This window comes from Carlito syrichta, unplaced genomic scaffold (assembly GCF_000164805.1).
Source record: "Carlito syrichta isolate Samal-C Ts95f unplaced genomic scaffold, Tarsius_syrichta-2.0.1 Scaffold301546, whole genome shotgun sequence".
Taxonomy (NCBI): domain Eukaryota; kingdom Metazoa; phylum Chordata; class Mammalia; order Primates; family Tarsiidae; genus Carlito; species Carlito syrichta.
This window is the reverse complement of record NW_007245642.1, coordinates 323124-343558: the sequence shown is the minus strand read 5'-3', so window position 1 is coordinate 343558 and position 20435 is coordinate 323124. Positions and strand designations below refer to the sequence as shown.

Genomic DNA, 20435 nt, shown 5'->3' with positions numbered 1-20435 from the left:
GTGTGTGGGCAGGGGGAAATACTTATTTTTACTTTGATAGCCTCCATTTTTAAATATTAAAGAAACTGCTTTGTTACAAAATTTAAAATCCAACACTAAATACAGATTCGTTCTGATAATAGTCTATTAACTAGAAATGTTCACTTCCATGGCAAGAGAATGTATTTCTGTATCATACTATGTAGAATTGTAAGTACACTCAGCATTTGTTCTGTGGCATTAACTATTATTCATTAACCAGTTAGGAAATGCTAATGGTAGAAAAAAAGAAAAATGTCAATGTTCACAATGCTATAGAAAATACATATATATGTAAAGTGGTTTCCATTACTTCCCATGGGAAGCTATAAGTAATGCAACATACAAGGAAAGGACCATTTTCACGAATATGAGCACAGCAGCAAGTTGTGTGGACAGGCAAAACTCCCAGGACTTTATGGTTCTTAACTACTCCAGCCTTCAAGTGTCACTATCTGTGACTTGGCCATGAGTGATGAAAGCCTGCCTTGTCTTTGTCAAAATTTTATTGGAAACATTGAAAGGCATATTGCCTACCACCCACTGCCATCATCCACTAGAAATCCCTGGGACATCGTGTCAGGCAGGAAAATGCTGGTGGTGGTCTCAGAATTATCACCGAGACTGAGACAAAATTGTTGTTCAATTACATTCCCTTTTCTTCATTCAGCTAGGTGAAAAACAGTTCACTGTTTATACATCCTACAGTTACGAAGACATTCTAATGAAAAGTTTGCTATAGAAACTGCCAGCAAAATGTGGCTAAGAGAGATCAAATTGCAGAAATCACTTTTCAATAATTACAAGTGTTTATGAACTAGGTACATGGTGAGAGCATGTACAAATAAAACAAGGGATAAAAGTATTCTCAACTTAAATCTCCACAGTAGGAGAGATAAGGGGCTAAGGCAAAGGCTGCATTTTAGAAAAGAGGTTCTATATTATGCTAAAAATGCTTTTCGTTGCCATTATATTTCTAAGATTTTTTTTGAAAGATAAGACTACTTCTTTTTTTTAATAGCTAATATATTTTATTTATAAAGCCTTAAATACTAAAAGACATAAAAGAAGTGGAGAGAAACAGTGTTTTCGATGTAAAGCAGCATTCTAGAATGTTTGGTCTTTAAGATAACCTAGAACTGCTCGGTAAAATGGAGCCTGTGTTTTTGCCTGGCTCAGAAGGGGCAAATGTGACTAAACTAGGAATGTGAAGACAGGCACCCACCTTTGCAGCTGTGGGTGATCCTAGGCAGTTTATTATACCTTGATGTAGATCTCTCTTTATCTAAAGAATGGACACAATAATCGCTGCACCACTTACCTCATAAATATGTGGGAAGAATGATAGGAGGTAATTATTAACAAATAATTTATTTTATTTATTTTAAAGATGGGTACAATTCAGGGTTAGGTACATAAGTGGTCATCACACATGTAAAGCATCAAAGCATCTAATTAAAATAGTCCAGAATAGGTAGAATGCTAATCATTTATTCAATTAACATTTTGCTAAGTGCCTAACATATGACGGGCACTACTTTCAGTACAAGGAATTCAGTGGTTAATCAAATATGTCATGCCCTTACGATCTTACATCTCTGTGGAGGATAAAAACATGAATAAATTAGCCAATATGCAATATAATTAATATAAGATAACATAATATGGTGATAAATGGCAAGAAAAATAGTAAAACGAGGGTAGAAAATTTGTGTGTAAACTCTTCTGGATAAGTTGTTAGCGAACACTTTTCGGATGAGGGGCTATGTGAGTAGAGATCTTAGCTACTGGAGAGGTACGTCCCATGTAAAGATCTGGGACATACGAGCTAATAGTTAAGAGAAACAAACACAAAGAACTGAGGGTTGAGTATGCTTTGTGTATTTGAGCAGCAGGAAAATGACCAGTGGGGTTGGAGGAGGGTGAGAAGAGCAGTGAAGAGAATAATAGTCATAAATGGCATTGGGAAGGCAGCTGGCCCGGATCATGTGTGGGATGTCAGGATGACTTAGGACACCATTTCTAGTATGATGAGAAACTACCAGAGCAATGGAGGCCAGGCCCAGATTTTCTTCTGTAAATGGATTATTTTGGCTGTTATGATGGCAGGCAAGAGTGAAAATGGAGGCTTCTGCAATAGTCCAGTTCATAGTTGGTAGTGACTTGAACTAAGGTAGGTACTGTGAAGACAATAGATTTGGGATATGTTTTGAAGGTAGAATCTAATGAGTTGTTGTGAGAGACATTCTTTATAGTTAGTGTAGTAAACTTTTGAGTGTTGCTATGGTTGCTCATCCAGCTATAAATATGAAGGGTAGTGAACCTATATATTTCTGCATTTCTCTGACCTGGTAGATGTCTCAATTTATGAAGATTGTGTTGAACTAAACTTGGGGTACTTCTGGAAAGGACTAGAAAAGTAATGGGCAGCTGCATATACTCACTTGGAATCTTGACCTTGTCTACCCTTTGCATGATTTGTTTGCTGGTTGGTAGTAAAACCAAATAAAAACAACACAACCTCCAACTCAATGGAAAAAGTACCTTTTTGGTGACAAAAAGAAACAAGGAAATTAGCTGAGAATATGGTACTGGAGGGTCTGTTTCAAGGGACATAAAATAGTAATATTGGAGAGTAGGAAAGTAAATTGACTGGGGAAATGTAGTGAGACTAATAAACTTGATAATGACCAACTTGAAATTAGTGTTGATTATTTAACATTAGACCAGTTAGCATGGTTGCATATTCTTCAGATCCATGTACAGTTGCTGCATGAAGAAGCACTGTAGTTAGCGAATTTAACCATTTCAGGGATCCCCCCCCGCCAGGAAGTATGATGCAAGAGAAAGGGCGTTGAAGAGCCATGGACTATAAATTAGATAAGGAGGCAAGACAGTGGGAAAGCACACTAAGAAGGTGACTGAGTCATTAGATGAAAGGACTGTTGAACAGGGAAAATCACAGGGTGTATTCTAGAAAGATTAAAAAGTGTTTAGAGATGGAATCCTTAAAATTGGTGGGGTCACTATTGATCCTTGACAAGGTTTTGCCCTGGAAATGTGTAGCTATATAGTCACTATAGCTTAAACGGGGAAAGCATTCAGCAAGTATTTTTGATTACTGATAAATTCTAGTAGGGAATACCATATAAACTTTAAGATTTTAATTTTTTTTTAAGATGGAGGTACAATTCAGGGTTAGATATACAAATGTTCATTATGCAGGTATCCTTATCGATGAGGTGTGCCCCTCCATCCCCTGACAGTTTCCCTCAACTGCTAGTCCCAACTCTCCTCCCCTGGCAGTTTCCCACTACTGACAATCCCTTTCTTATAGTATTAAGATAATTGTTCAAGGTCTGCTTATGAGTGAGAACATATGGTACTCTGTTCTTTGTTTCTCTGATAGATCACTGAGTATGATAGATTCTAAATTCTTTAAAGAGCATTTTTATTTGTATGTTTGGTTTCTTTATTGATCATGTGTTATATCTAAAATTTCTAGGATATTTTCTCTGAAAAGATGAAAGAATGGGGCAAATTCTTTTTTGATAAAATTAATAAATGATATAAACTGTCTGAGGTCTTTCTAAGACCTCAACCCTCAAGTGTAGAAAGCATTATTTCTTGGAGTTCAAAATTTCCTGCTTTAGATGGAATGTTCTTTGTAGACCTTAAATCATTTCATCTATTTCCTCCTCCTCTTCCTTCTTTCTCTCTTTTTCTCACTTTTTCTCTCTTTCTGTTTTCAAATAGACAGGTAAATAAATATAAATGTAAGTAAATAAATCAAGAAGCCAAAAAATAGATAAATAAAATATCTTTGAAATACACTTCATTCTTCTGTACTCAAATTTACCTGAAATTCACTGAGGCAAATTGCACCACTGCTGAATGGTGGCATTTTTTAGCATCAAAAGGAATAATATAAAAATGAAACAAATGCATTCCAGAAGTTTATGAAATACACATGCATGACAATATTAAACAATAAGTAGCCTGATATGGTAGACAAAGACAAATTAGCATAGTAGATATGACATATGATAATATAATTTAATATTTTAAACCAAACACACCAGAACTTACACATCATCAATGAAAGCTTCCTCCTTCAAAATAACCACCTAGGGAAGTTATATATTATGTATTTAGTCTCATGATATTGACATTGCTGTAGATATTTTGTGGGTTAAGCTTCTGGGATTACCTTTAAAAAACTTTCTTTTGAATATTTTTAAATGGTGCTGTATTATATTCTGGAAGGAAGATTTGACTACTGGAGCCAACTTAATGTAATCTGGAGCTGGGGCCAGCAGGTGACCGTCTTGAGATATTTAAGCCATAAATAAGAAATGACTAATAAAGACATTGTTTGATTCACTTGTGAGTGTGGCAAACTGACTCTAAAGGCAGTTTGCAAAGAAAAAAGACTAGTATTCTGAACTACAGCCCCACGATTGAGCAAAATCTCTGACCCACCAGCCAAAGTAGCCATTTTGCAGAGGAGGGCTCTCCTTTGGGGTATTCGTTTCCTGATCCAAAAGAGAGCAGACAGTAAAGATGCCTGCTGTTAAACATTTGGTCTCCCTGTTTTACAATCCCACAGTTTACAGAGACTCAATTTAAAGACATTTTGTTCTTCAGTGAAATTAAAACAGTTGATGTCAGAATGAGGCCATGGTAGAATTCCTGGAGATTTACCTGAGGCCTGCCTTGTGAAATGCCAAAAGCAGCAGAGAAAGGTGTGCGCACTAGCAGCGGTAGCCCACGTCCTTTCTCCCACAGAATGAATGCGTTTCAAGGACATCTCCCATGGATCGTGGCTGGTTCATTCTACGGCTGTCTGTTCTTGAAAACACAGAGGCTCAAAGGACGGCCACCTTCGTAGCTTGAATAGCGGGAACACTGGATTCGTTAGTGATCAAAACTCGCACTGTGAGAGTCCTGATGTTATTTTTAACGTCCCAAGCTCCTTTAACTGTGATTCTCAGTAAAGCCATTATCCAGAATGTTGTTAGAAGTTGATTTGCTAAAAGTTTGGTCTCCCGAACATCAGGTGCTCTTGCTCTTTGCTCGCCTGTGGGTCAGGAAGCAAATGCCCTCTTTCAACTCCTCTTATGTCCATTTTCTATCAGGTGGGTGAGGCTGTTTTCCTCCTCAGTTTCCCTGTTCCATTTCATGCTGCTCTTTGAGAGAAATAAAAGTGTTTCTAATGTATTATGCCTACCTAAAGTGTGGCAGTCCTGTTGTTAAAATAAAAACGATACACACTTTGGTCAGAAGACTTTTTCCTCAAAGTTCTCTATTATAATATTTTATATCCACCTCCCTGAAATCATAAAAATCCCTTTTTATATAATTGGAAGTAGTTGAATGTTCTTGGGTCAGCTTTTTTCAGTTATGATAGCTGTTCCTTTTTATTTAGGGCACTGGAGACTTTATAGCCCAGACCTGGAATAGCAATGACAATGGCCTTGAGGACAATCTTATTGAGATCAAGAGGAAAGGCCCTAAAGAGGAAGGACCTGGATCAATATAAAATTTTTTCCGTGATCAAGGATCCGTTGTGCCCTAGAGTAGCAGTAGTAGTAATAATATCAGCAACAACAGCCATGACAGTTGGTACCTATTGAGAATTTACTCTCTGCTAGTCTATAGTTTTGCACCTATTTTTTCATGTAATCTTCTCATCACTATGTGGTATGACCAGCAATATTTAACAGATGAGAAGAGCAGAGCACAGCAAGGTTAAGTGACTGCCCAACGTAACACTGAGAACATGTAAGAGATGGGATTTGAACCCAATCAACCTGATTCCACAGCCCCAAGCTTTCCTGTTACACTGTTGTCTTCCTGATTTGCATAATTAAGACATGTAATGTCTGAAAGTGCAGAACTGTCCTATTGCGATTGGTGGTAAAGATGGGGCAGGCAGGAATAGAGAGTAATGGGCAAAGGTATGTTCAAATTCTACCCCAACAGACTCTCTGATCCTACACAGGCTAGATTCATCGCTTGGTTGTTCCCATAAAGCTTTCTACTTGTCCCATCATAGCCCTTAACTCTGTATTTTATTTTCTGTGGAGCTGACTATTTCTGCCAGTAGACTCTAAGTTCTTTAAAAGTAAAAACTATGTTTTGTTCAAAATTAGACCCATAGCAGACAGCAAAATAGCCAGAATGTAGTAAACATGTGATAAATACTTGTTGATTTAATGAATAATCATGAGTGGAACGGGCACATGTAAAATATACGAAAGTGACTTAAATCCTAAGCTGGCATATGAGGTCTCTAGTTTCCTATTGTCTGTGTAGTTGATGCCATTCTTGCCCTATTCCATAGGCCAACAGGCCTATCTGTGAGATGGATGCTCAAACAGATTAGAAGCTAGATTAGATAGATGGATAGATGATAGAGAGACGGTAGGTAGATAGATGATAAATGACAGAGAGATAAGAGACAGAGAGAGATAACAGGCGATAGATAGATAGGTAGATTTTTTTTCCCAATGAGTACAGTAGTCTGTGGACTCGCTTTAAAACTTTATATGTTTTGACTCTCCAAATATCTATATTATGCCAATTCCAGTTAAACAATCATAATTTTTTTTTTTTTGAGTCGGAGTCTCACTCTGTCACCCAGACTAGAGTGCAGTGGCCGTTCCCGGCCACCGCAGCCTCGACCTGCTGGGCTCCGGCGATCCTTCCGCCTCAGCCTTCCAAGGAGCTGGAACTATAGGTGCGTGCTACCACGCCCGGCTCATTTTTGATTTATTGTAGAGATGAGTTCTCGCCAATTTGCCCAGGCGGGTCTTGAACCCGCGGGCTCAGGCAATCCACTCACCTCAGCCTCCCAAAGGCTTGGATTACAGGCTGAGCCACCGAGCCCGGCTAATCATAAAATTTAAGTTCCTTGATCATTGCCTAACAGAATGGGCTCAGAATTAAAATCATCTGGACACAAGGATTTTAATTTTTCAACTTCCCTTATTAACCTGTTAAGTGAAGATGAAAAAGATCTTAAGTGTCAGGATTCACTGTCCAAGGGATTGGGTTGCAGTAGGTAGGCCATATACCTGATAAATCCAGGTCAGTCAAGCTTAATGTTCATTTCTACTGCTTTAGAAAGTAACGAAAGATTCGTGAGGTCCATCAGAAAATTTTCATTCTTCTCTTTTCTGGTTCCTACACCTGCTCTCCAGATTTTCGATAAAACATGCTTTACCCCTCCTTGGATCAATTCCTGAATTCTGGTTGCTGAGCTCATATGGAGATTTCTACCTATATCTTTTGCTCCAGGCTGGTCTTCTCCAATTCCTGTAAATCTTCTGGTCTGACTTGAGAACTCTGGATTTGTCTGCCTGCCTTATGCCTGACCTACTTCTTATCCTGATTCCAGCTATATGTTAGTGGGCCTGAACTTCCTGTGTCAATAGATACCTATATCCACCTTGGTTACTTCTAGTCAACAACCTCACCAAGCGCACCAGCACTGAGCTCAGACTGGTGACTGGTCTCTGTCCTCTCATCAGTGGTGATGCTGCTGTGTTCTGATGTAGGTCTGTTCCTCTGTGCTAAATCTCTGTATACTAACTTCACACTCTCTAATAGGGAACTTTTTCCTTTTTGCCTCTTTCATTTACTATGCCATTTTAGAAACCAGCCTTTTTCCACTTGGGATTCCCTTCTCCTTATTCCTACTCTTCTGCACAGGCAAGCTTAGCCTCAAGCCAAACTTGTTGCCTCTGAACTTAGAAGTCTCTGCTCCCCCAAATAATTGTCTTTCCAACTATAAAAATCCTACAGTGGTGATTTTAAGGTGTGGTCCTCATCCTAACAGAAGACATAGTGCCTGAAAATTTTGTTAGAAATAAAATTTCTTTTGCCCCACTTCAGATCCATTGATTCAGAAACTCTGAAGGTGGGACTCAGAAAATAAGTGTGTTATCAAGTCTAACAGATGAGTTAAGGATACTCAGATCCAAACACCATTGCCATAGAGAAATGTTCCCTTATAATTCTGGCCTAATCTGTCTCCTTTTTCCGTTGCCTCTTGAGTTTAGGGCAGACGAACCTAATGTCTCTTTACTTCCTGATTCTGAATCCCTGCTTCTCTGTTCTTTTGTAATTGCCCGAATCCCAGATTGTCAACCTATCCATTAATAAAATATTTCTGCTTGGTCAGATCCAGCTGCCTGCCACTGTATGTCCCATTGAAATTGCAGCCATGCCAGTGTTAACAGTATATGATTCAACCTCTGCCAAATGACAACTCTGCCATACACCACCTGCTATATTATGACTAATATCTGAGTAGAGATATTCTGCAATGCAGAAGACCTCATGTTGTAATTTGTGTCTTGTCATGCCTCTGAGCAACAGCATCAGGGATGGACATTTAAGAAGTCCATCCCTGGTAGATGAAGGGTAGATGAAGAGGTAGATGAAGACTCCTGCTTACTGCAGTGTCAATCATCCCTATTTCCCCTCAGAGAATCCTAAGCAATTGAGACCAACTTCAGAAATCATTCAGAACATTCCCCTGGCGAGATCAATACTTAGAGACTTTTGAAACCTAGTGCCCTGTTGAATATAAACAATCTCATCACTCTGTAGTGGATGCGTAGTTGAATCCGGCAAGAGTTATATAAAGCCTAATAGCACTCCTGATATAAACAGATTCTATAACTCCAGTCACTTTACATCTATGATCCTACATCTGAAAGGCCACAGGAAATGGTGTTCTAGGGCCTGAAGGAACTGTTTGTAGATAACGTAGAGCAAATGCAAACCGCTATGGATCAAACATCAGGTTAACTCCAGTTAACAATTTACACTGGGTAAATTTTTATTTCAAGCCCATGTGAGCAGTTGGCTTTGTCAGAAAAAAAAAATACCTCAGAGATCAATGTGGAACTTTAAGTATTTGTTTTTTTACCATGTTTCTTCCAAATAAGCCTCATTTTCCATTTGGTGCATCTTCTTTCCCATCAGCCCAGCCGAATTTATTAGTCTGGAGTTTGGTAAAACATGAGCTTGAGAAGTGATTGAGACAATGCTGTCTGTGACTGGCTGCCACTTAGTCCTGCAAACCCTGTATGGACGAGGCTGACTTCGGAGTGTATTGGGAGGCCTCTGTGCCTGGTGCTGTTGGATGCGGGCACTTTCATCACTTTCATTGTTACTGCATAACTGGGACAAAGAAAGCTTTGTATTTGCAGAATGCACAGGTGCAGTGGCAGAGGGAATGAGATCATGTTTCTGACTTGGTGGAATCAGGTAGAAGCAACTCATTCAAAATGTAAACACTGCATTTTCAGTCCTGCACTATTACCCACCGGAACACGCTTCATCTCTAGGGCATGCTCTGCAAACATCTGTATCTTAGCACATTTGATGGACAGGTAGGCAGGGTTGCCAGGAACCAATCTGCACAAGGTGTTTACGTTTTAGAGTTTTTTGGTTTTTGCCCAGAACATTCTGGGAAATGACTGGAATTTGGGAGGGCAGATAGAGGATACCTAAGCTATGGCAACCCAGTTTGGATTATATCACGTATCTGAGCCCTAAAGGGGGAAGCTGAAAGTCCAGTTTTTATAAAGTACTGCGTAATGAGATGGAGAATTAGGGAGAAGTCTCAGTAGGTGGAGGAGGTAGCCCCCTGCTCACTTGTGTGAGTTGCTTTCAGCAGGGCCTGCACAGCCCAACCCAGCACTGGGACAACACCTGGTTACGGGGCCCTGGGAGCAATTGGAGTAGCGATGTGTCAACCTTTCATGGAGAAAAATGGAGAAAATCACCATAAGTCCAAGGGACTACAGAAATACTACCGGGCAATGAGGTTCTGTGGGAGAGTACCAGCAGATTTAGAGTGTTAGTCTAATTTGACCAAAACACAGGTCTGTGAAGTCCATTAAGGAGTCAGTCATACCTCTCTTTTTTCAAGTCATCTCTTTGCTCCAAGCCTTCTGGAAACTCCAGTCCTACGGGATAAATTCTAAACTTTCTATCTTTGCATTCTAGATCATTAAGTCTGTCCTTATTTAACTCAGTGATCTTCTCACTCCACTCTCTAAACAGCACTTTGGTCACATATAGATATAGATGGTGTCATCTGGTCCTCTGGTCTTCACTCTTCATCTCTGAATATTTCTTACTTATCAAAGTCAGGTGAAGCTCTGATACTTCTTTGAAGCCTTCTCTGATCACCTCAGCCCCCAGTGATCTTTCATATTCAAATTCTTTCTCGTTCTCATAGTTCCTTCTATATTATTCATTTAGCTGTTAGCATACATTACCTTATATTAGTCATCTCTTCATGTATGTATTTTGCTCATCTCCACAGATGCATTACAAGCCCATTTACTTCTCCTCAGCCTCCTGCTGGTTCTGGTCCACTGTTGGGCAGAAGAAGTCGGTAAGGATTTTTGCATGATTGAGTTACTGATGATCTGACATTGGCATCTTGGTGTGATTGTCTCATGCTTCATTTTTGTTGATAAATAGAAGAAGAACAGAAGGTCCCAGTAAATGGTTTCTCCGTGCAGGAACATATTTATCAAGACTTTGGTTATCACTGATTCATAACCCTCTGGTGTCCACCCCTGCTGGCCTGATTTTCAGATCATCCCAGACAGTGGGTGGTTTGAACCATTTGCTGACTTTCTGAGTGGGAGTGTGTGGTATCCTGAGGCAAGGATGAAGTCATCAGGTTCATTTTCATTTTTGAATATACATTCCCTGAGGCCTAGATTTATTTTCTTGGAATAAAGTTATATAATCGTAAAGTGTCAGAGCAGGAAACAGACTTGCATGTCACTTTATTATCATTATCATACTTATCAACAAGTCAGATCGATTTGGATTTGAAATTATAGTCTTACATTTATGAGAACTGCAAGCTTGTACAAGTCAGTAGCTTTCCTAAAACTCTGTTTCCTCAACTGCAAATTGGTGATAATACACCAATTTTAATTGGAAAGTTGCTGGTGGAGACAAATGTGTTAATATATGTGAAGTATCAAGAGTTATTGGCTGTGCATGATGGTTCACATCTGTAATTCCAGCACTTTAGGAGACTGAAATAGGAGGATCATTTAAGACCAGAAGTTCAAGATCAGCCTTGGACACATAGTGAGACCTCATCTCTACAAAAAAATTAGCTTGGTATGGTGATGCACACCTGTAGTCCCAGCGACTGGGAGGCTGAGACAGAAGGATCGCCTGGGTCCAGGAGGTTGAGGCTCCAGTGAGCCATGATCATGCCTCTACACTCCAACCTAGGTGAGAGAATGAGATCTTGACTCAAAAAAGGACTCATGACTGGCATATAACAGACGGCTAATAAATGATAACTATAATATCAATTACTATCAACCAACTAAACATATTGAGTATATTCCTTGTAATAAGTACCAGGGATATAAAAGCATTATCATATATTGTCTTTTTCTAAAATGCCATTAAATTTTGTTAGAGACATCAAACATAAATGTAAAAGATGGTGAAATTTAAATCAGGCCAAAATTTATCAAATCTCTCTTAGGTAGCTGGTACTAGGACAGAATCAGGCTATACAAAGATTATACATAGACTGCCTGCTCTGAAGGAGCTGCCGATGATAAGAGGAAGCCAGATGCAATTTGCAAAGACAATAGGGGAAATAGGGATACATATGTTATGTGGCCCTCAGAGTCCTTTTTTCCTTCAAGTAACAACTTTGAGAAAGTTCCAACTGCCCTAAACTTTAAATGTTATATATTGTTTTAACATCAGTAAGTTCAGACTAAGGGCCACAAGGCCACCAGTAACATCTTGGTCCATGAAAATCTAGTTATAAAACACATGAACTGCATGACTGTATGATAGTAGAGCCCCATGTGGTAGGATTCCAGGCTAGTCAATTAGTAGTTCAGCAATGTCATGAAGAACCCAGATTTTTTCCCTTCTTTTCTTTGTGCTGTCTATAGTATTAGCTTTACACTCAGTGTTACAATTTGGCTTATGATGGTCATTGAAGTTTCATGCTTACTCTTTATGTCCAGGAAGGTAGATAAATAAGAAGTGGAAGTAAATGAGGTAGACAAAAAAAATCAAAAGCCTTTTAGTCTACTGGGTCGCCCATTCACTCAGCCAAGGATAATAGTTTGTTATTGGCTTAAGTTTTGGTCCCTAAGTCAGTGATGATCATGGTTGCCTCAGACTAATCAGGGTACACCTTTGGACCCAGGGTCAGTTCCCTAAACCACCTGGCTGCTACACAAATGAAAGAGGGTGAAATATATATTGGAGGATCAAGCACAATGTCTAGGAGCCTGAGTATAATATGAGGTAAACTGGCCTCATTACTTTAAGTATATAGTCATATGGTGCGTAGCGACAGGGATACTTTCTGAGAAATGTGTTGTCAGGAGATTCTGTCACTGTAAACAACATCAAGTGTACTCACACAAACCTAGATGGTTAGTACTGACTACTAAACACCTAGGGTGTCAGGTATAACCTGGTGCCTCTGAGCTACAAACATGTGCAGCATGTTACTGTACTGAACACCGTAGGCGATTGTAACACAATGAGAAGTATTTGTGTAGCTAAATATATCTAAACACAGAAAAATTACAGTAAAAATATGGTATCATTGTATATGTGGGCTGTCGTTGACCTAAACATCTTATGTAGCACATGACTGCACGTTGTTTCCTTTTATCAATAATCTTTATCTTGCATTAGTTATGTCATAATGCTAAAGTATATATTATCTTTCATTCCATTACACTGCCTCAATTATATAAATTCCCCAGTGGGAAGGCAGTCCATATCAGTTTCAGAAATAATACACAGGGGTTGATCCTACTGACCTACTGCTAAGGAAAGTTTTTGTTGCTATTATCACTTGTTTTACTGAACATCTCAGTATTCTTGTTCAGAATACAAGTAGGCCATCTGTTAGACATCCAAATAGTCAATAGTGAGAAATTAATTCTGGTGAGAATTAGTAGGTGTTAAAGGATAAATAGGATTTTACCCAGCAAAATAGGTGACAAGAAGAATTTCTCAGGCAAAGGGAACATCATAGCACAGATAAAGAGGCATGAACTGATGTGACATATTTGTGAAATGGTGAATGCTCTGGGACTGTTAAAACATTTGGTTTGTAGAGAAGGAAAGTGATGAGAGAATAATCTGGAAATAGAGTTTGAGGACAGTTTCTTGGTTGTAAGCAAGAGATACCATGGCTGATTTATTCCCCAAAAGTGAAGGTGCTGGTTTAAACAGATCAGGAGTAACTCGCAGAATCTCCTAAAATCGTGGAAAATCAGGCACAGAACATAGGCTTTTTAAGAGCATCTAGGCAACCAAAGTCATAGCCAAATCAACCCTGAAATTAGTCTAAAGGTGACACTGTTGTCCCCAACTGTGCTACAGTTTCTGCACACACACACTGCTGGACACAGGTTCTACCACTAGAAGTTCTATCACTGCTGCTCCTGGAAACAGACTTGATGCAGTACCACAGCCAGTATGAATCCTTCCCTACCCTCCACATTGTTCTCTCCCAATTCAGTCAGGTACAGGCGTATCTGAGAATCCTAACATAGGTCACATGCCTGATATAAGGGAGGCTGAAAACTTGAGGATACTTTTCCACAAGGAGGGTGACTTCCCAAACTGACAAAATATTTGTAATTAGTTATTTCATTAATGGAGGATGATACTGCTGATGGCAAAAATGATGGGCAAAAGAATAATAACAATAGCCAATATTAAGAAATTGATAAATACTTGATGTTTACACTCTCAACAATTTGATGAAGGGCAATTCATTATTATTCTCATTTTGACAGATATGAAACTTTCCCTAGAAACCTCTAAGATACATAAAGGAGGTGTGTCAGAATAAATGAGCTCTAGAAAGATCCCTTTCACAGCTGCGTGGAGGACAATTAGGAGTGGAAAGATTGTGTCAGAGACACTCAAGAGAGGCTGAGAGCCTAAAAGAAGGAGACGAAAGATTAGAGTCATTTTCTTGAACTTTAGTGTGCATCAGAATCACTTGAAGTCTTGCTAGAAACACGTCACTGGGTTCACACCTCACAGCTCCTGATTCAGCAGATCTAGCTAGCTGAAGAATTTGCAACTCGAACAACTTTCAAGTTGTGGCTGCTACTACTACAGGACCATGTTTTAATTAAATGGATTATATGGATTTAAATTGCATAAATTAGAGAACTATTTCTCAAACTTCAGTAATATATGCCATATATGAAATATGTTATTGACACTATCAATACCTCTCCTCTATTTTTATTATAATATTACTTAAAAAAAATACAGATCAAAAATTAGCTATAAACTCCTAATGCTTGAAGCTCACATATAAAAATAAAACTTGAACCACCTTTAGGTTAAATACAAACACCACTATAAAATTAATAAAATTCAAATTAACATTAATTTTAATGTAACATTATATTGGCCTACTGAAATTAAATGGCTATTGTTTCATTTAAAAGAAAAAATATATAGACCCAAAACCAGTTTTATTTTTAATCTGTTTTTGTAATACTTGTGCAAGAAATAACTATTTGCATAAATATATTCTACAAAATGGTATATCAGGCTCTGTTTCTAACCTTATATTTAATCAAAACTGTCTCAGTTGAATGCTCTATAATGGCAATTTTAATGAGATGTTTCCTAGTACCTCTGTGAAGCTAGTGTCTTGTGTGTTCTAAGAGAATTGTGACATCATTGAAATCTGGATTAAATAGTTACCTAATGCAGTTATTGCTGAACTTGAGGACATAATTTCTCTACATATTTACTACCATACTTTTGCTGCTAGTGATCTGGTAAAAGTTGATAAGTATCATGACCTGTACCATACCAATCTTTAATTCACGCCACAGATATGGAAATAAATGGCAAGGCACATGTGCCATCAACCCTTTCAGTCCAGTATCTCTTACTACCATATGCCATGTGATGGTTCCATTTCACTTTTACTATACTCTTCTCAAACTACTACAAAACTTTTAGTTCTATAGCACCTAACTTTGTTCTCCAGAGTCAAACACTAAGACAACAATTCTTATAAATGAAATTTATTAGGAAGGATTCTTATGAAAAATCAAATATGGGAATGCAGAAATGGGACAGGCAGTGGAAGAAGGTCAAATGAGGGCATGATACCAAAGCAAGTCCTGCAGAGGATACCTTTGGTTTGATCCTGCAGGAGAGCTCTAGAAACCAAGTCACACTCCAGAGTTCTCCTGACTTGGAGCAAGGGAGCTTAAATATTTATATTCATACAACCATTACACCCATTAGTCACCAGATAAAGATTGTCCCTGGAGAGGCATACATTACCAAGCACCTCAGAAAAGCAGGCTTTGGCAGCCTGGGGACAACCCTCTGACATACATATACAGGTGCCATCTGCTAGGTGTGAAAGCAAGCTACAAATCAGTGTGCATGAAAAATGGTGAAGAGGTTAGAGGGGTTATGCGTAGAAAACTGATATTGTCAACTCTGACATCCCAGCACCTGGACCTGTGAACATTTCTCTATTACTGGGTGAAACCATATTGACTTTTGTCAATAGAGGATACGGAAAGAAAACTAAGTACAGGAAGAGAAAAGTCCTTTTGCCACTGGTTCTAATGTGCTGTTGTAAGAGCAACTGCCAGTATTTCAGAATGAGAAGCCTAGCAGAACTTGCCTTATTAACACTCATGCAACACTTGTAGCCTACACTACAAATTTCTCCAACCACCCAGCAGACTGCTCCTAAGAACCAGCTCAGGCCCACTCACACTTTTCATCAAGTCTCTCAGCCACCCAGTAAACTATTCGTAAGAACCAGCTTCAGTCTGTGCCCTTTGGCAAGTTTCTTTTCTACCAGCAGGCTACATTTCTGTTGCAGCCACAATATCTTCAATGAGGTCTGAATCTCAGCCTTGTGTGGGTTCTTCTAAGTACACAGTTCTTTCTTGTTCACTTTCTCTCAGTTCTACAGGTCATGACTTCTTTTTTGCATTTGATATTCTGTATCCTTTAGAGCCTTGTTTTACTCTTTTTGATAGTTAACCACTATCTAACAGTCAAAAATTCCTTATATAGTTAATGTTTCTCTTAATTACTGATGTGATTTTGTCCTCTGATTGGACTCTAACTGATAAAAAAAGAACATTGAAATTGTGTGATGCTTGAAGTTGCATCAAGCTATAAAATGAATTTTTTTTTTTTAGTTGGAGTCTCACTCCGTCACCCAGGCTAGAGTGCAGGGCATGCTCACAACCACCCCAGTGTCAGCCTGCTGGGCTCAGGCAATCCTTCCACCTCAGTCTTCCAAGTAGGCAGAGCCACAGGTGTGCACTACCACATCTGGCTAATTTTTTTACTTATTGTAGAGATGAGGTCTTGCCAAGTTGCGCAGGCTGTCCTCGAACCTGTTGGTTCAGGCAATCCTCTCACCTCGGCCTCCCAAAGTGCTGGGTTTACAGGCTTCAGCCACTACGCTCAGCCAAAATGTAAATTTTAAAAATACAGAGAATTTGTAGATTCCCAAGGATATGCCAAAAATCACCTTGAGAATAGCAGGATTAGAGGGACATTTGACCTGACAAAACTGACAAAACTTGATAACCAGTTGAATTATAGCATTTAAGGAAAGAATACAATGAAATTATAAAAGGTTTTGCTTTGAAGATTTGGCAGTTGGTTACTGTGTCAGGTGAGCATGACAAGCAAATGCTGAGAGGGAATCACAAGTGCAAGGGAGAGGGAAGAAGGGGAGGCAGGGCAGGGCTTTTTAGACCATGACATAGCTCCAACTCCTGTGAAAAGAGATAAAGAAAAAAGGACAGACTAGGGAGAGCCTCAGCCTTTGGTACAGCTCTGAGGAAGCCTTAGCTTGTCCAACAGGGAATTCTGGTACAAAGTTTGTCTGTAGAGGAGACTTGCCTCTGCTTGAAACTCAACCGTGTCTTCTTACCCGATGCAAAATAAAATCTAAAGTCTACCACGGCTAACAAGATCCCATACAAATGGACTCCTGGTATCTTCTTTATGTCATCTCCTACAGCTCTTCCTCCTGACTCACTCCTCCAAGCCACACTAGCATTTTCCCTGTCCCTTGGGAAACCCAAGCACACTCCTGCTTCAGAGTCTTTGCACAAGCTGTTCTCTAAGCCTGGAATGTTCTTCCCTCAGATCTTGGCATGGCTTGCTCACCCATATCCTTCAGGTTTCTGGTCAAGTATCACCTTCTCAGTGAGGTTTTCCCAGCCAACTCTAATAACACCTCCTGCATAATTATCTGCACCTTACATCGATATGTTTTGCATCTTCTCACTAATCACCACTGACCCACTATTGTATGAGTATGTGTTCTGTGCATGCATCCTCCCACTAGAACATAGCAGCATGAGAGCAAGGACTGTTTTTTTACTGCTATATGTCCAGCAACAAGAATAGTTTCTAACACACAGTAGATACTCAGTAAATATTTATTAAATGAGTGATTAATGAATTTTGTGATTAAGCTGAAGAGTTAGGCAAGGATCAGATCAGACAAGACCTTATAGTCCAACATTAATATTACTCTAAAAGCAAATTATTTTCAAGTAAGCAGGCTGCCTTGATTAGACTGATGAGTTGAAAGCTCATTCCAATTGGAGGAGGAAGTATGAGACACAGGACAATCAGATAAAAGATGATTGTGATGATCCCAGTGAAAGGTGATGCTGGCGTGGACCAGGATTACAACAGTGGAAATAAGGAGATGTGGATATACTAGGGAAGTATTTGAGAGATAAAATAAATTGTGAAAATTAGGTATCAAAACATGAAGGAAGGACATCAGATATGACCACAAAACAGAATAAAGAGGGAATGCTGCAAATAATGAAATTTTGCATGGATAATCATGAGATCATTTCTGACCACGTGGAATTTAAAACTGAGACATCAAGAAAGCAGATGGACATTAATGCCGGAGTTCAGAGAAGAAATCTAAACTGATGATATAAGTTTATAAGCCATCTGCTATAGTCAGTTATTGAAGTCCTAGGCACAGATGAAATTGCTTAGGGAGAGAGTGAAGAATAAAATAAAATAATCTTTAGTAATGAGCCTTAAATAATTCTAATATTTAATGGCTACGCAAAGTATTTTGATCCTGACAGGAGACAGAGAAGTCAGCACATAAACAGGAAAAATAAACTACGATTATTGTGTCATAAAAAGCAAGGGAAGAGAGTATTTCAAGAATGACAATGTCAAATTCTACTGAAAGATTAAATAAAATTCAGTTGAGTTTAGTAACATAGAAGTCACTGGAGACCTTGGTGAGAGATTTGATGGGGTAATAAACTAAATATAACTTCGAGTGGGTGGAAAAGTGAATAGAAAGGAAATGAAGTCAGCAAGTAGAAACAACTGTTTCAAAAGGTTTGGAATGTCTGATTCCAGAATAAATGGAGTAAGCATGTTCAACCCTATTTTTCCCACTAACTGCAATTAAAAACCTTAGATTAAACACATAAAGCAACTATCAGAAGACTTTAAAAGGTTAATACACGCAGGTAGACCAGACAAGAATCTCAAGACTTAAGAGATGACCAGGCAAAAGATTTAAACAAACACAAACAACAACAAAAAAGAGATACACAGATAGCAAATAAGCTTATTAAAAGATACTTAACATCATTAGTCTTCAGAAAAATTCAAATTAAATACACAGTGAGATACAGTTACACACCTATCAGACTTTAGATTAAAACTTAAAATACTGACAATATCAAGTGATAGCAAGGATGCTAATCAACAGTCAATATCATACATTGTTAGAGGAAATGCAAACATTTCAGTCACTATAGAAAAAAATTTGCCTTTTTTTTTTTTTTTTTTAAATTTTAAAGATGTGGAATACAATTCAGGATTAGGTATACAAGTGGTTATCGTACAGGTAAAGTTTGGGCTTCCCTTTGGTCCCAACTTTCCCTGGTTTGAGGTCAGGTACCCTTATTGATGTTTTGTGCTCCCCCACCCCACCCCCGGGCAGAATCCCACTACTGCCAATCCCTTATAATATTATAATATTATGGCAAATGTTCAGGGTCTGCTTATGAGTGAGAACATGTGGTAGTCAATTCTTTTTTTTTTTTTTTTTTTGAATTGGAGTCTCACTCGGTCGCCCAGACTGGAGTGCAGTGGCCGCTCCCGGCCACCGCAGCCTCGACCTGCTGGGCTCTGGCGATCCTTCCGCCTCAGCCTTCCGAGTAGCCGGAATTACAGGCATGTGCTACCACGCCCGGCTGATTTTTTGATTTATTGTAGAGATGAGGTCTCGCTGCCCAGGCGGGTCTCGAACCCGCGGGCTCAGGCAATTCACTCATCTCAGCCTCCCAAAGGCACGGGATTACAGGCTGAACCACCGAGCCTGGCTGGTACTCAATTCTTTGTTTCTGTGATGGATCACTGAGTATTATAGACTCTAAATCCATCTAAGTTGCTGAGATGTCTATATGTTTGTCTTTCGTTATGACTGTATAACATTCCATTGTGTATATGTATCACATTTTAATTATCCAGTCCAGTTTATATGGGCAGCATGGTTAGTTCCATGATTTTGCTATTGTGAATAGTGCTGCAATAAACGTGTATGCAGGTATCATTTTTGTAGAGTAATTTGAGTTTCTCCAAGTATATTCCCAGTAGGGGGATTGCTAGGTCATATGGAAAGTCAGTTTCTATTTCTTTAAGAAATTGCCACACTGTTTTCCGTAGAGGTTGCATTGCCACCAGCAGTGTAGAAGCATTCCTTTTTATCAGCATCCTCTCCAGCATCTGCTGTTTTTGAGTAATTAATGATAACCATTCTTACTGAGTGGTATCTCAATGTGGTTTTGATTGGCATTTCTCAGATGATTAGTGAGGCTGAGCACTAGTTCATGTGTCTGTTGGCTGCCTGCATCTCTTCTTTTGAGAAGTATCTATTCTTGTCTTTTGTCCACTTTTTTAAAATGGATCTTGTTTTCCTTTCATCACGTTTGAACTCCTTGTAGATCCTGGATGTTAGACCTTTGTCAGATATACGGTTGGCAAATACTTTTTCCCATTCTGTGGGCTGTCTCCCCACTCTCTTGATGGTTTCTTTTGTTTTGCAGAAGATTTTCAGTTTAATGAGGTCCCATTTGTCTATCTTATCCCTTATGTCATGGACATTGGGGTTTTGATCAGGAATTTGTTGCCTATTCTGATTCCCATAAGGATGTCTCCTGTGTTTACTAATATTCTTATAGTTTGAGGTTTTATGTTTAGGTTTTTCACTCATTTAGAGTTAATTTTTGTGAATGGTGATAATTAGGGGTCCTGTTTCCATCTTCTACATGTGGTTAGCCAGTTTTTCC

At 38.9% G+C, this 20435-nt stretch overlaps 1 pseudogene; it reads left to right on the top strand.

Annotated features, from left to right (window-relative positions):
• The window catches only part of LOC103257120, a 56249-nt pseudogene extending 50689 nt beyond the window's left edge, over positions 1–5560 (top strand).
• Positions 5561–20435: the final 14875 nt, after the last annotated feature.